Below are 14646 nucleotides of genomic sequence, written 5' to 3'. Positions count from 1 at the left end.
ATGTTCTTTTTAATGTTTATCTTTCTGTAATTTCTTGAGGTAAAAGGCTGAATGAGTGAGTCATTGAAAAAGCCTAAGAGTGAAAAAAAACAGAGAGATACACTTGAGTGAAAAGCCTAGAGTTATTTTAGATTTCTTTAGGTTGATTCTGTATCTTGTATCTTGTACCAGTGAGGTACCCCTTTCTTAGTTGGGTGAGCACTAAGAGTGAAGAGTTAAGTATTAGCATAACCAAGTCAAGTTAAGTTAGAACTTGAGAGAGAAAGGATTATGTCAATCCTGTGGAATTGGTGTATGTAATACTTTAACTATAGTGGAAATTCCACCACTGTTGTGGTGGAGACTGGACGTAGGTTACATTGCACAAGCCAACCGAACTAGGATACATGATGGTGTCAGCTTCTATCTTCCCTGCTCTGTTCTGTTTTCTGATATTCATGAGACAAAATGAAATTGTCTCATAAATTTTTCACTACTGAGTTCAAACAGATTCAGAAAGAAAGTTTGTTTTAAAGGTTCATTTCATTAACGTGAAAGAAGGCCATAGATTCAACCCCCCTTCTCTAAGTCTTTTACAACCTTCACATCTCCTTGACACTATCCCACAATTCTTTGGCAGTGGTATGGTACATGTAATTACTACTGATATCCTCCTCCATTAAGTTCACCAGCCATGTCATCACCATGGAATTTTCGGTATCCCACACATTATATTGTGGGTCAGTAATGTTAGGCTGGCTTCGCTCACCGGTGAGATATCCAATTTTTCCTCTTCCACGGATATACATCTGAACTGATTGAGACCACCTAAGGTAGTTTGACCCATTGAGTCGAAATGTGGTGATCTAAACTGAATGGGAATCACCACTAACTAATACCCGTTGCTCAAATTTTAAATCTGATGGAGTAGGAGTGGTGTTTTTCTTCTGTTCAGGATTAATGACTGAGGAACTGTCAGTCATAGCTATAAATCAGACGCACAGTGTAGAGATCCTGCTCTGATACCAAGTTGAAGTGTTTGAATATATTGTATTATTAAATGTACAAAGAATCAGCCTCTTTATAGAGGAATTACAGAAATAGAAATAACTATAAAATAGGAAAAAAGGAAAAAATACTAGCCTAAAATAAAGAAAAGATTTCTAATCATAAAATCTCTAAAATTAAGCTAAACCAAAAAAAGAAAAGATTTATAATTAATTCTATTTACATAAAAGATTCATAAAATGAATTAAGAATCTGATTTTGATTTGGTCTAGTCAACACAAACCTACCTCTCACTACAAGCATTGACAAACTATTTGAAACAACAATTTAATTAAAAAAAATATATTCAGAGCTGCTAAACTTAGAAAAATAAAATAAAATAAATCTGATGATTCCTCCATCACTCCCCTGCCAATAAAATTATTCATAAGCATCCTATTGACTCAATCTTGGTTTCTAGAATGACAAATCCAAGCATCAAATATAAAACATATCCGTAAAAAACCATAGCTCAATGTGAGACACACCTCATGGACACAATGTTCAACGGCTAATCGTGATAGTAAATCCTTGGAAGTAGCAGTAGCAGAATCCCAAAGGCCATCATGAGCTGGCAATGCTCCTTAATAAGAACCTAGCTCCTCAGGCCTCGCAGAAAGAAGGATGAAGTGTCGCCCTTCATCTTGTGCGACCTTCACAAAATCTGTGAAGAATTCTCTAGGCATCGCTTCTTGTTTGCCAAATCGAGCTATTATATCCTGCAAAAAATAATTTTATATATATCTTCGCAGCTGCGTGCAAACTCAAAGCAAATGTCTTCCTGCCACATTAAAGTTTAACAAGATTAAACTCTAAACTCAAAGAAAGGTGTTAATCGAAAAAATGTTTTCGATACGAATGAGTTGTATTAAAAAGTTAAGTGTAGTTTTTCGAAGGTTACACGCATATGGGTACAACATTGGAAGTAATTAGTGTCGAGTTGGATTTCGATCAAGTAAACTAAATCGAGTAAGAGATTCGATTCGAGAAAATCGAATAAAGCTTTCGAAAAGCTGATCGAATAATTGTGAAAGCGGAAAAGTTCGTGGTTTTTATCACATGAGAAAAATATTGGAAATATCTACAATCACGCAGTGGGGACAGTTATCAAGAGTAGTGATTGTATTTTAAATTTGTAATTCTTCATTTAATTGTAATTAATTATAGTCAAATTAACCGTTATGTAAGATAGTCTATAAATACTGTGAAGTGTTAGGGAATAAGGGTTGGAACTTTTACTCAGAAAAACACTCTAGCACTCTCACATCCCAGCGAATCTCTGAGTTTGCGATCGAGTTTTCTTTTTCTATAGGGTTCCTTCCACCTTCTTCTTTCTTTTAATTTCAATTCTGTTTGTAAACTTCATATTTCATTTAATCTTATTCACTAAGTGTTATTTACATTCCTTATTTTTAATGTTAATTTATCTTTCAGCATTCTATTACTTACTTTAAAATTCTTTGATTTAATTGAAGGCGCTTTTACTGTTTCCTTTTGATTTTGGTACAAGTCTTTTCATTTACCATGTCTTTACTTTTTGAAAACTTTGATTTCTAAATTTCATTTAACATTTTACAAATTTATTTTATTTTTATTGTCAAAACTTGTCTAATCGAAGACGCTTTGATGCACTTCTAGAAAACTGGTACTCGCACAGAGGAGTAGGTTTCGCTCCCAGACCACTAGATATCGAACCACCATCGATTTGCTAAAAATCGACAAAACAAATTGGCACACCCAGTGGGACAGTTTTAAATCGAAGTGTGTCAAATAAGTCTTTTTCCCGTAATTGTTAGTGTATACGATTATGAATTGGGAAAATCATTCACATGGCTGATGAGTTATCGAATGTGAATGGTGGTTCATCCACCAATGATAGCATACCGGTTTCTATGCCACAAGCCGACGTATCTTCACGTTCGGAAGGTGCAATTGAGACTGAAAGCATAGTCGTTATGACTATTCAAACTGGAAATGTTGGACGCAATACTCGTCCACGTGGCCCTGTGCCACCGAATCAACCTCCATTAACTGCTGGATGGCCCCCTTATGGTCTTCTTGCTGGTTATACCCCACCGGTGGGTGGATTTATGCTGCCTATCTGCTTTGGGAATGCAAATGGAGTGAATAATATGCAAAACCCACAACAACACTCTGAATATTCTCGTGAGTATCATGTGGGCTCCACTTCGAATGCTGCGAATTCAATGGCAGTATATCGACAACAAGTGGAGGAAAGTCATCATGACTTGGTTAATTTATTGACTCAGCAAATGACTACAATTCTGAATCCCATGATGGCAGATCATGAATCGAGATTTGAGCGTCTTGCTAGACAAGTCGAGAGGATTGCTCGAATCGTCGATTATGATGAAGGTGAGAGGCATAACGCTCGAGGAAATAACGAGGAGATGGAAAATATTTTTCAAAATGAAAATCATATTCCAAATCGAGAAAATCCTCGCGTGGTTCGTCGAGGTGAAAATGCTGATGATGTTGTACATGGATTGCGTGGTGATCGTTATCAGGTCACTCGAATTGTAGAGGAGGTTTTAAATCGGGTTGACCTGAATGTTGGTTTTATGAATCAACCACATTTTGTGTCTACTTTTTCCCAAGTAGTTCAAATGGATGAAGTGCCAATAGGGGTGAAAAATCCGAAAATAACATCAAAATTTGCTGGAGAAATTGGAGAATTGACAACTGAACATGTTGCTCGTTATTTGGTCGAGATTGGGAACCTAGCTAATGATGAAAACTTGAAAATGAAATTTTTCCTTCGTCATTGACGAAGAATGCATTTACCTGATTTTCGAATCTTAGACCAAATTCGATTACAACATGGAATCAGTTGGAAACTGTTTTTCACGCTCATTTTTGTCGAGGAGAAATGAACGTAGCAGTTACTGATCTAGTAGCTTTGAAATGTGAAGATGATGAAATCATCGATGATTATTTAATACGTTTTAAAAATGCTAGAAGTAGATGCTATGTGACGTTACCTGAAAGTGAGATAGTGAAAATAGCAACTATGGGGTTGGGATTCTATATGCGCAAGAAATTGCTTAATGTGCATGTTCCTGATTTGGCTCATCTGGCTGAAAAGCTTCGGCAGACTGAGCTTATGAAAAAGGAGAAAGAAAAACATAGAATTGAATAGAGGTCGAAGAGTAAACCGTTTACTCGAAAAGAAAAGGTTGCCTATGTAACCATGGAATCCTCAGAGGAGGAATTCGATTTCGAAGCGGAAGTCGATTTGGCTGAACTTAAGAAAGGTCCTCCAGATGTTTTCTCTTTACTGAAAAAACTTCCTGGTAGTGAAAAGTCGAATGATTCAAAACTTAAAAGTGAAAAGAAATATAGTTTTGATATCTCGAAATCTGATCAGATTTTGATGTGTTGCTTAAAGATAAACAATTAGTTTTGCCTGAGGGTAGAACTTTGCTTTCTGTAAAAGATTTAAAAGGAAAGCCTTACTGTAAATTTCATCAAGCAACAAGTCATTCGACTAACAGTTGTGTCCGTTTCAGGGACTTGATTCAAGAAGCAATCATGGAAGGTCGTTTGAAATTTGATGATGTCAAGAAAGAGATGAAGGTTGATGTAGATCCTTTCGAAGTCGATGCCAATTGTGTCGAGCCCTACTTAGGGGTGAATATGGTTGGTATGTCTTATGATTTTGATGTGGCTCTTGATGATTTTGAATCACAGGTAAGGTTTGTATACCCAAGGACAGGGGATGACTTGCTGGATTTCTTGGTGCAGCAAAAGATCAAAGACCGGGATGTATCACTATGTCTGTGATGCAATGCTGTTTTTGATGTTGAAGCAGCAACAATCTTCGAAAAAGAGAGGATGAAGAAAGAATTGGCTCACAAGGAGGAGCAAGCACGTCAGAGGCAGCCAATTCGACGTGTAGAGGGTTCTGGTTCAAAAATCCCTCAACATGATGTGACTACACCTTTGAGCCGATCTCAGGCTATAGGTGTTCAGTGGATTAGGAACTGTCAAGAGTTCCAGAGGCGTGATCACCTGTATCGACGCAATCCTCAATGGGGGCATCGAGCACCGTCTCGAAATCAATATGCTTCCTATCAAGGGCGAGCCAGAGGATACCTACGAGGAAGAGGTGGAAGAAGAAGTTTCAATCAAAATAAGAAACTTCAAATTGAGACAGGGAAGAAAGCAAGCAAGGGGAAACTCCCTCTGTGCATTCCCGGATTGTTTTCCCTTCTGATGGAGAGACTTATCCCAAGGAAATTCCATCACCAGCAAAGATGGAAAAAGGGAAGGCAGTTGCTTAGTCCTCTGGGATCGATAAACATAAAGATGTTGATGTCGATGAGGAATACTTTGATGAAGGAGATGATGACATGGTAGGGACGATTTCGATAATTCCCACTGAGTACCTTGGAGAATGCGAAAGTAATCCGGATGAGGATTATGATCAAGAAGATGAAGAGGCTTTCTCTTTCATTCGCATAGAAGATGAGCCGGGTTTCTTTCCTCGGCCTACTGAGAGACAAATGTCTCATCTGCGTCCCCTTCATATTGTTGCTGTTATGAATGGGTTCAAAATAAACAAGGTGCTGATTGATGGTGGGGCAGCGATTAGCCTCCTACCTGAAAGGATGTTGGGAAAAGTAGGGAAACATGTTGACGAGTTGGTCCCTACAAATATTATTGTGACTGATTTTAGTGGGAATTCTACACCAACGAGAGGGTTGGTTACCTTGACTATAAAGGTGGGGTCTTCGGAGAGACACTCTGTATTTATGGTGGTGCCATCGAAGGCTAGTTATAACGCCTTACTTGGGAGAGATTGGATCCATGGAGTAGGTGTTGTACCATCTACAGTGCATCAGAGCGTGCTTCTGTGTACTAAAGAAGGCAAATCTGAAATTATCAAAGCAGATTCGAGTCTATACGTCGAGAAAATGCACGTCGATTTTAGGATATATAATCGTAAATTGAAGCCTTTTAATGTTGATCGATCTCTGAATCCTTACAATTTTGAAGGGTGTTATTTGACTTCTGAAGGACTTTCGGTGAAGTTGCGCTATCCAGATTTGGGCTACGAGCCAACAGGTTGGAATTGTCTTTCTTAAAGACCTCGAAGGTTGAACTATGGACCAGGTTGAGGAAGTTTCCAATTACCTGGTAACTTTGCATAATTATTTAAATAATTTCCAAGTTTTAGAAAATAAAGATGATTCTTCTGATAAAGTTGAATCAGATAGGATTAGTAAATCTACTAAGCTAGTTGTAGTTATGATTTTTCTATTACTTGTAATGATATTAATGATGTGAGTCGGACTGCCGATTTAATAGTAGAGGCTTATTGTGTGGAAAATAAATGTAGTGATGAATTAATCAAAGATCAAGTTTCTTCGATCTCTAATAATTCCATTGATTTTACTTTCGATTGTATTTATGATTTGGAGCCTTTGGGGTTTGAAAAATATTCAATCGAAGATTATCATTATAAGGGGTTCGAATCTCAGGATCCTTTAGAAGAAATTAATTTGGGGACTCATGATGATGTTCGAATTACATATATTTGTAAAGATCTTGTTGATCCTTTTCGAACTAAGCTTTTCGATTTGTTGCATGAGTTTAAGGATTGTTTCGCATGGGACTATCATGAAATACTTGGTCTCGATCATTCATTAGTAGAACATCAATTAGCATTGAAACCCAATGCTCGGCCTGTGAAGCAAACCCCAAGACGTTTTGCTCCTGAAATCAATGTGAAAATTAAAGAAGAAATAGAATGCTTGATCAAAGCAAAATTTATTCGAACTGCTCGTTATGTGGAGTGGGTGTCGAATATTGTTCTAGTGATGAAGAAAAATGAAAAATTGAGGGTATGTATCGATTTTCGCGATTTAAATAATGCTACTCCAAAGGATGAATATTTCATGCCAATTGCAAATATGTTAATCGATTTTGCAGCGGGGAATGAAATTCTTAGTTTCATGGATGGTTATTCTGGATATAACCAAATTTTTATTGTGGAAGATGATGTGGCTAAAACTGCTTTCCGTTGTCCTGGGGCATTAGGTACGTATGAGTGGGTGGTTATGCCTTTCAGTTTGAAAAATGCTGGGGCAACATATCAACGTGCCATGAATGCTATTTTTTATGAGTTTATTGAAAAGTTTATAGAAGTATATATCGATGATGTAATGGTAAAATCGATTTCTGTGAGTCAGCATATAGACCATTTAAGAAAAGCATTCCTTACTATGAGAAAGAAAGGATTAAAAATGAATCCTTTGAAATGTGCTTTCGGAGTATCAGCTGAAAACTTCCTAGGTTTTGTTGTTCATAAAAAGGGAATAGCTATTGATAAAAATAAAGCAGATGCGATACTAGCATTGTCTGCACCCAAATCGAAAAAAGAAGTACAGTCGTTTTTGGAAAAAGTAAATTACCTTCGAAGATTCATCTCGAATCTTTCGGATCGAACTAGGGTATTTGCGCCTCTGGTGAAATTAAGGAATGGTTCGAAATTCGAATGGACCACAGAACATCAATCGGTGTTTGATTCGATTAAGTCATATTTATCAAAAGCTCCAATTATGGCAAATGTGCGTCCATTTGAACCTTTAAAATTATATATTGCAGCATCTGAAAACACTATAGGGTGTATGTTAGCCCAGGATGATGAAATTGGGCATGAACAAGCGGTTTATTACCTTAGTCGAGTTCTAACTGATATCGAGACAAGGTATTCTCCGATTGAAAAAGTATGCTTGTCACTATATCATGCTTGTATGAAGTTAAAATGTTATATGGTGGCTAAATCGGTGAAAGTAATAGCACAAATCGATCTTATTAAATATATGCTAAGTTTCCCTATGTTAAGAGGACATTTGGGAAAATGGATGCTGACATTAATGGAATTTGATTTACAATATGTCCCGGCTAAGGCTGTGAAAGGACAGGTCATTGCAGATTTTCTTGTAGACAATTCGAAAGATCTGAATGACCAGGGGACAAATATAGTCGATGTAGAAGTTAATTATTTGAAATTGTATTTCGATGGATCCAAACATAAAGATGGCGCGGGGGTTGGAATCCTTATTATCTCACCAGAGGGTATTCCATCAGAATTCTTGTTCGAATTAAAGTATCATTGTTCCAATAATGTAGCAGAATATGAGGCTTTGATTCTGGGTCTAGAAATTTTAATCGACAAAGGAGCTTTAGAAGTTCAAATTTTGGGGGATTCACAGTTAGTTTTAAAGCAGTTGTCGAAGGAGTTTAAGTGTAATAATGAGACGTTACAAAAATACTTAGTAACTGCTTGGGAGTTATTGACGTCTTTTCGAAAAGTTTCTTAAGTGCATATCCCTCGAGTTCATAATGAGATTGCTAATGAGTTAGCCCAAATTGCTTCGAAGTATCGGATTGGTCCAGAAACTATTAAGAAATTATCTAGTATCCATCAAATTTTGGTACCAGCAAATGAGAGAGAGGTGCTATGCATGAGCGAATGGGATGATTCCGATTGGAGAAAACCTATTGCTCGATATTTGAAAGATTCCAATATTACAGTTGATAGAAAACTAAAGTTAAAAGCAATGAACTTCGTTTTATTGGCCGATGAGTTATACAAAAAAGGGATTGATGGAAGTTTGTTGAGATGCTTGAGTCGAGAAGATCAAAATATTGCTTTGGGGGAAGTTCATAATGGAATATGTGGTGCTCATCAGGCAGGAAAGAAAATGAGATGGGTGTTATATCATAACCATGTATTTTGGCCATCTATGATAAAAGATTATATTGATTATGCAAAGGCATGTCAAGAATGTCAAAAACGTGGTTCGATACAACAGATTTCAGCGGCTGAATTACATTCGATAATAAAGACATGGCCATTTAGAGGTTGGGCTTTAGATTTAATTGGATTAATTCACCCCCCTTCATCGAAGTAGCATAAATTTATTTTAGTAGCCATTGATTATTTCACGAAATGGGTTGAAGCAGTTCCTTTGATAGAAGTTGGTCAAATAGAGATAATTGATTTTGTCGAGAAAAATATCATTCATCGATTTGGAATTCCTCAGGCGCTAAGTACTGACCAGAGAACTATATTTATTGGTCAGCGAATCAAAAATTTTGTGGTTTCAAGAAACATTAGTATGGTTACTTCAACTCCTTATTATGCACAGGCTAATGGGCAAGTGGAGACAGCAAATAAAATATTAATTGGCTTGATTAAAAAGCATATCGGGAATAGGCCTCGAACATGACATGAGACCTTAAGTCAAGTGTTATGGGCTTATCGGAATTCACCAAGAGGTTCGACAGGAACTTCACCTTATAAGTTGGTCTATGGTCATGATGCAGTACTACCATTGAAAATTAATTTGAATACCCTAAGAGTATCGAAACAGAGTGAGTTTCCAGTCGATGACTATTGGAATACCATGTTTGATGAATTAAATGAGTTAGATTCAGAGCAAATTCTAGCACTTGATAACGTAATTCGACAAAAAGAAAGTATTGCTCGAAGTTATAATCGTCGAATTAAGGAGAAATCTTTCAAGATAGGTGAGTTAGTTTTGAAAGTTATTTTACTAATGGAAAAGAAATCAAAATTTCTTGGTAAATGATCCCATAACTGGGAAGGTCCCTTTCAAGTGATAAGGGTATTTTCTGAAAATGCCTATAAGATTAAAGACATTGAGTCAGAAAAAGTAGTTAATTCGATTAATGGAAAATATCTGAAACATTTCTATTGTTGGCAAATATAGAAATTCAACAGGCACAAGTTCAGAGAAGGAAATAGTCATTACAAAAGTTAAAAAAAAAAGTTCAAGATGCCAATAGTTTTGCCAAATCAGAGCGCAGCTTTGTCCTTTTGTTTTCCAGAATTGTAAGCATTTCAATTTGCTTGAACTTGTCAGCCTGAATTTTCTCGAGTTGTTTTTCATATTCTCCCTGTTCAATGTCAATCGAGACAAGTTTCTGGATAAGAAGATGTTGCTCCTGTTGGGCTGCAGCCAGAGGTTTGGCTAAGGTGGCTCGATTTTGGCATATGGTGGCAAGTTGTTTTTGAAGTTGAGCCAATTCTGCTTCGATTCTCGCTTCCTCTTGATCATGGAAAGCCTGAACTGAAATGGCATGAGGGAGATTCTTACATCAAACTCCTCACGTGAGGATTGGATTGGTTGAGCAGTTGCAAGACAACTTTCTATTTTTGATTTGGCTGTGGCTTCTTCATTTTCAGTTTCTTGAAATTGAAACTGAGATGCAACGCTATCATTGAGTAGTTGTCTGAATTCTTGGATGGAAGCAGAATATGGTGTGTTGGTTGGGAATTCAAAAGAAGAATTCAAACAATCTTCCAGGAGTTTGTTGAGAATTGGATCATTGACCCATGTGGTAGGTGGATGATCCAAGAGCTTGATAAGCGATCGAAGTTGCTCCCGAGTATTAGGATCTAATTCGACTGAAGACCTTGATATAGTAGGCCTAGAGATTGCTGGTGCAGGCACTGGTACTTTGTTTTCTTGAATAACTTTATTCAAAACAGAAATCAAATCATCCAAGGTAGCACTGGTTGGAGTTGTAAGAGCATTCGATGTATCCAGTCTTGGCCCTAGAGGAGTCTGGAGATTAGCCTGGAGTGAAGGATCAGGTTGCAATTCTGGAGGGATTTCAAAAACTTTGGATCGAGAGGAATCTGAGTTGGTAGTGTCAGCGGCTTTAGAAGCAGAATCAGAATCTGGAATCGCTTGATTTTCTTCAGTAAAGGCAACTTGATGATTTGGTGAGGATGACTCAAGTCTATGGCTTTCTTCTAGAAAATGCTGCAGGGGATTTGTTGTGGAATCAATCACCTGTGTTGAATGAAAAGCAGGTGGAAAAGCAGCCGGAATTGGTTGAGTGGGTCCTGTGAATTGAATGGAGTCATGTGATGTGGATTGTTCTTGACCATGTTGTTGTGGCAAAATTGATTGGCCAAGTGCTTCAGCAGTTGGAATCGAGTGGCTAACATGGACAAACTAGTACAAAAGGTACACATCAGTTTTGAGTTTAAACTTTATTTTAAATTAAGTGTGTAGTGATGGTTGTGTTACCTGGGAGATTCTGGACCTTTGTCTTAATTGGGAGCTAGAGTCAGAGTCGGCTACATCTTCCGATTGAGAGGAGATAGTAGGAGTGTCCTTGTTGACCGGTTCACTTTCTTCAGAACTCTCAATTGATGATGGCAATATCAGCTAATAAGAAATCCAAAATTAAGTATGGTTAAAAAATATAAGTTAAAGTACATCTTAAGTTAAAGATGGGAATTATAAAATCACCTTTCGAGAAGTTCTGGTAGGAGTTCTTTTACTTTTAGATGGTGGTGGTCGAGCAGCCTCGGCTTTTCTTTTTTGAGTTCTTTTCGAAGAACCCTCAGCAACAGGGGTAGTTCGAATCGCAGTTTGTTGGATTTCTTCAAAGAAACGAGTGTACCTGGAGTAATAAGCAGCCCACCACTCAAAACAGGATTTGGTGATATAGAAGCTGCGATTGTACACCACGTAATTGAAACGGTCCCTACGCTGTTGATTCTTTAAGAGGCAAGAATCAAAATCCTCTTGAGTGGTTAAAGCAAAGTGGAAGAAAGGCTCATCATTTCGAGGTTGTGGTGTTGGGATGGCTTGAGAAAATCCAAACTGTCTGGCTGTCATGTTCGGAGCACACATGGTGATTTTGAATTTTTCCTTTTTGTGTAAAGGTAATCCTATTGGTATTACTTGTAGAGCCAGCATGTTTTTCCAACTTCGATTTGCAAGTTCATTTGCTTCATTGGTGTCACGGAAGAGTAAACGGTCCAACCAAGCAGGACCACGGTTGTGACGCAAGAAGGGAGTGAAATTGAGTTGGTTATTGTCGAAATCTTTGCAAGAATAGAGAAGGGAGAAAACAGCCCAAAATCTATCTTCATCTGATTCAGTGTCTGGAAAATTTGGTTTGTATTCAGACAATCGAAAACCATCAATGTATTGTTTGTCATAAAATTTTCGAAAATGGCGTTAAGCCATAGTTGGAGAAGCCATAGAGGGCCTCCTGCACTCATGATTTTATTATCTCGGAGGTCACAAACAAATTGACCAAGCTCTTAAAAAATGTGTCCTAGAATAAGCTTGGCCAAATTGAGGGCTTTTCCTTCGTGAAGAAGAATGGCTAAAGGAAGGTAAATTTTCGACATTTGGATACTTTGAGAGCAGAATAAGATAGCATTCAACCAGTAAAATAAGAAGGCAACATGTTCATTATCAGTGATTTTTGTACCTTCTGCACCCATGTTGTGGGCAATGAAGTCACTGTAAGAGTTTGTCAGGACCACATTGTATTGACGCTTTGACTGCATGTCAGGAGTACAGTCTGGGGAATTGATCGGAAGCCCTGTAATAGCAGCCACATCCAGAAGGGACATTCCAATCATTCCATATGGAAGGTGGAAGTTGTTAGTTGTCCTATTCCAGAAACAGGTCGCAGCCCCAATCATCCAAGGGTGTGTGATAAGTGAGAAGTGGGAGAGGCTTAGTAGTTCATGAATTCCTGAAGATCTCCAATCATCATTTTTAGTGGGCTCAAGACGTCGATACCAGGCTGTGAAATCGTAGCCACTAGGACTAATCTTCGGATTATTCCTGAAAGTTTTTTGGTTGATAAAATGAGAAATATTGAAAGATTGGTTTATCAACAAATCTTCCTCTTTGGCACTTGGGAAGAAAGAGAGTTTTTTGTTTGCCCTTTCTTGAGATTCAATTGGTCCAAGAAAACAGTGTGTCTCGGCTCCAATGGTGAAAGGGATTAGGATTCTGGTGTCTTTGGATGATAAATGAGGATCGTCGATGACTTCGTCATTGACTTGGTTGAGAATGCGAAGAGCTGGTGGGAATGGCGGTATTATTTCGTGTCCTTTTCCCTTATCTTGGGTGGTAGTTTGAGAAGAAGAACCAGGCATTTTCAGCAAGAATAAAGACTGAAGATTTTGTGAAGAAATCTTAGGGTATAGAGAAAACTCAGAGAATGATGGGGTTCAGGAAGTTTGAACGAAGGTAAGAATGATGGATTTAAAGTGTCACTGTAGTCGTTACTGTAGAGGAAATGTGAATAAAAGTAACTTCGTGGGGAAGATGAAGTGGTGAGAGAGAGAGCGTAAGCCTCGGGAGACGTGTCGAGTTAAACAGTAGTAATGGAGGTTTTAATGATAATTATTGCTAATTTATTTTTGGATTAAGTGCTTTATTTTTTCGATAATATTGTCGAAAACAATCACATTAATTCAATGGGACAATTTGTTGATCGAAAAATGTTCTCGATACGAATGAGTTGGATTAAAAAGTTAAGTGTAGTTTCTCGAAGGTTACACGCATGTGGGTACAACATTGGAAGTAATTAGCATCAAGTTGGATTTCGATCGAGTAAGCTAAATCGAGTAAGAGATTCGATTCGAGAAAATCGAATAAAGCTTTCGAAAAGTTGATCGAATAATTGTGGAAGCAGGAAAGTTTGTGGCTTAAATCACACGAGGAAAATATTGAAAATATCTACAATCACGCAGTAGGAACGGTTATCAAGAGTGATTGTATTTCAAATTTATAATTCTTCATTTAATTGTAATTAATTGTAGTCAAATTAACCGTTATGTAAGATAATCTATAAATACTATGAAGTGTTAGGGAATAAGGGTTGAAACTTTTACTCAGAAAAACACTCTAGCACTCTCACATCCCAGCAAATCCCTGAGTTTGCGATCGAGTTTCCTTTTTTTATATGGTTCCTTCCACCTTCTTCTTTCTTTTAATTTTAATTATGTTTGTAAACTTCATATTTCATTTAATCTTATGTTATTTACATTCTTTATTTTCCCTGTTTAATTTATCTTTTAACATTCTATTACTTACTTTAAAGTTCTTTGATTTAATTGAAGGCGCTTTTACTATTCCCTTTTGATTTTGGTACAAGCCTTTTCATTTATCATGTCTTTACTTTTTGAAAACTTTTATTTTTAAATTTCATTTAATATTTTACAAATTTATTTTATTTTTATTGTCAAAACTTGTCTAATCGAAGACGCTTTGATACACTTTTAAAAAACTGGTACTCGTATGTAGGAGTAGGTTTAGACCACTAGATATGGAAAAACTATCGATTTACTAAAAATCAACAAAACAAAAGGTAAGACAATAGAAAGACAATAGAAGAAGTTAGAGAAGAATACCCAAGAGAGGTCAATGGCCAAGGCGAGCAAGACTAGGCACAATGGCTATCCTGCTCTGCAAGCTGCCGGCTTTTTGCCGAGCTTCGGCATCAGCCTCGGCGCCACCAACTTCACCTGCCAACAATAATCAAAGGAAAGAAAAAATATTATCCCGTAATATGAGTGAGGCATTTCATCAAACACATGACAGTGGCAACCGAAAACAGAAGAGCGAGAGAATGCTTACATTGGAGAGCCTCGCGGGGCGATCAGGGAGGTAGGAGAGAGCGATGACACCGTGAAGCGACGGAGTCGCTGAGTCGAGCCTTCTCGGAAGGGTCGGCAGTGTTCAGAAACTTTGTTCTCCAAAATTTGTTCTCGCTATTGCATGAAACTTTGAGATACAT

At 37.5% G+C, this 14646-nt stretch overlaps 1 long non-coding RNA gene and 1 pseudogene across 1 annotated transcript; one reads left to right on the top strand and one right to left on the bottom strand.

The window, feature by feature from the left end:
- Positions 1-14365, bottom strand: part of LOC107608246 — a 30136-nt pseudogene extending 15771 nt beyond the window's left edge.
- LOC110264362 lies at positions 1797-14366 on the top strand. The gene is made up of 2 exons (XR_002350442.1): positions 1797-1856; positions 14230-14366. It is a non-coding gene; the product is annotated as an uncharacterized LOC110264362 (long non-coding RNA).

Source organism: Arachis ipaensis, chromosome B07, assembly GCF_000816755.2.
Source record: "Arachis ipaensis cultivar K30076 chromosome B07, Araip1.1, whole genome shotgun sequence".
NCBI lineage: Eukaryota > Viridiplantae > Streptophyta > Magnoliopsida > Fabales > Fabaceae > Arachis > Arachis ipaensis.
The sequence above is the reverse complement of the archived record's forward strand: the minus strand, read 5'-3'. Positions and strand labels throughout refer to the sequence as shown.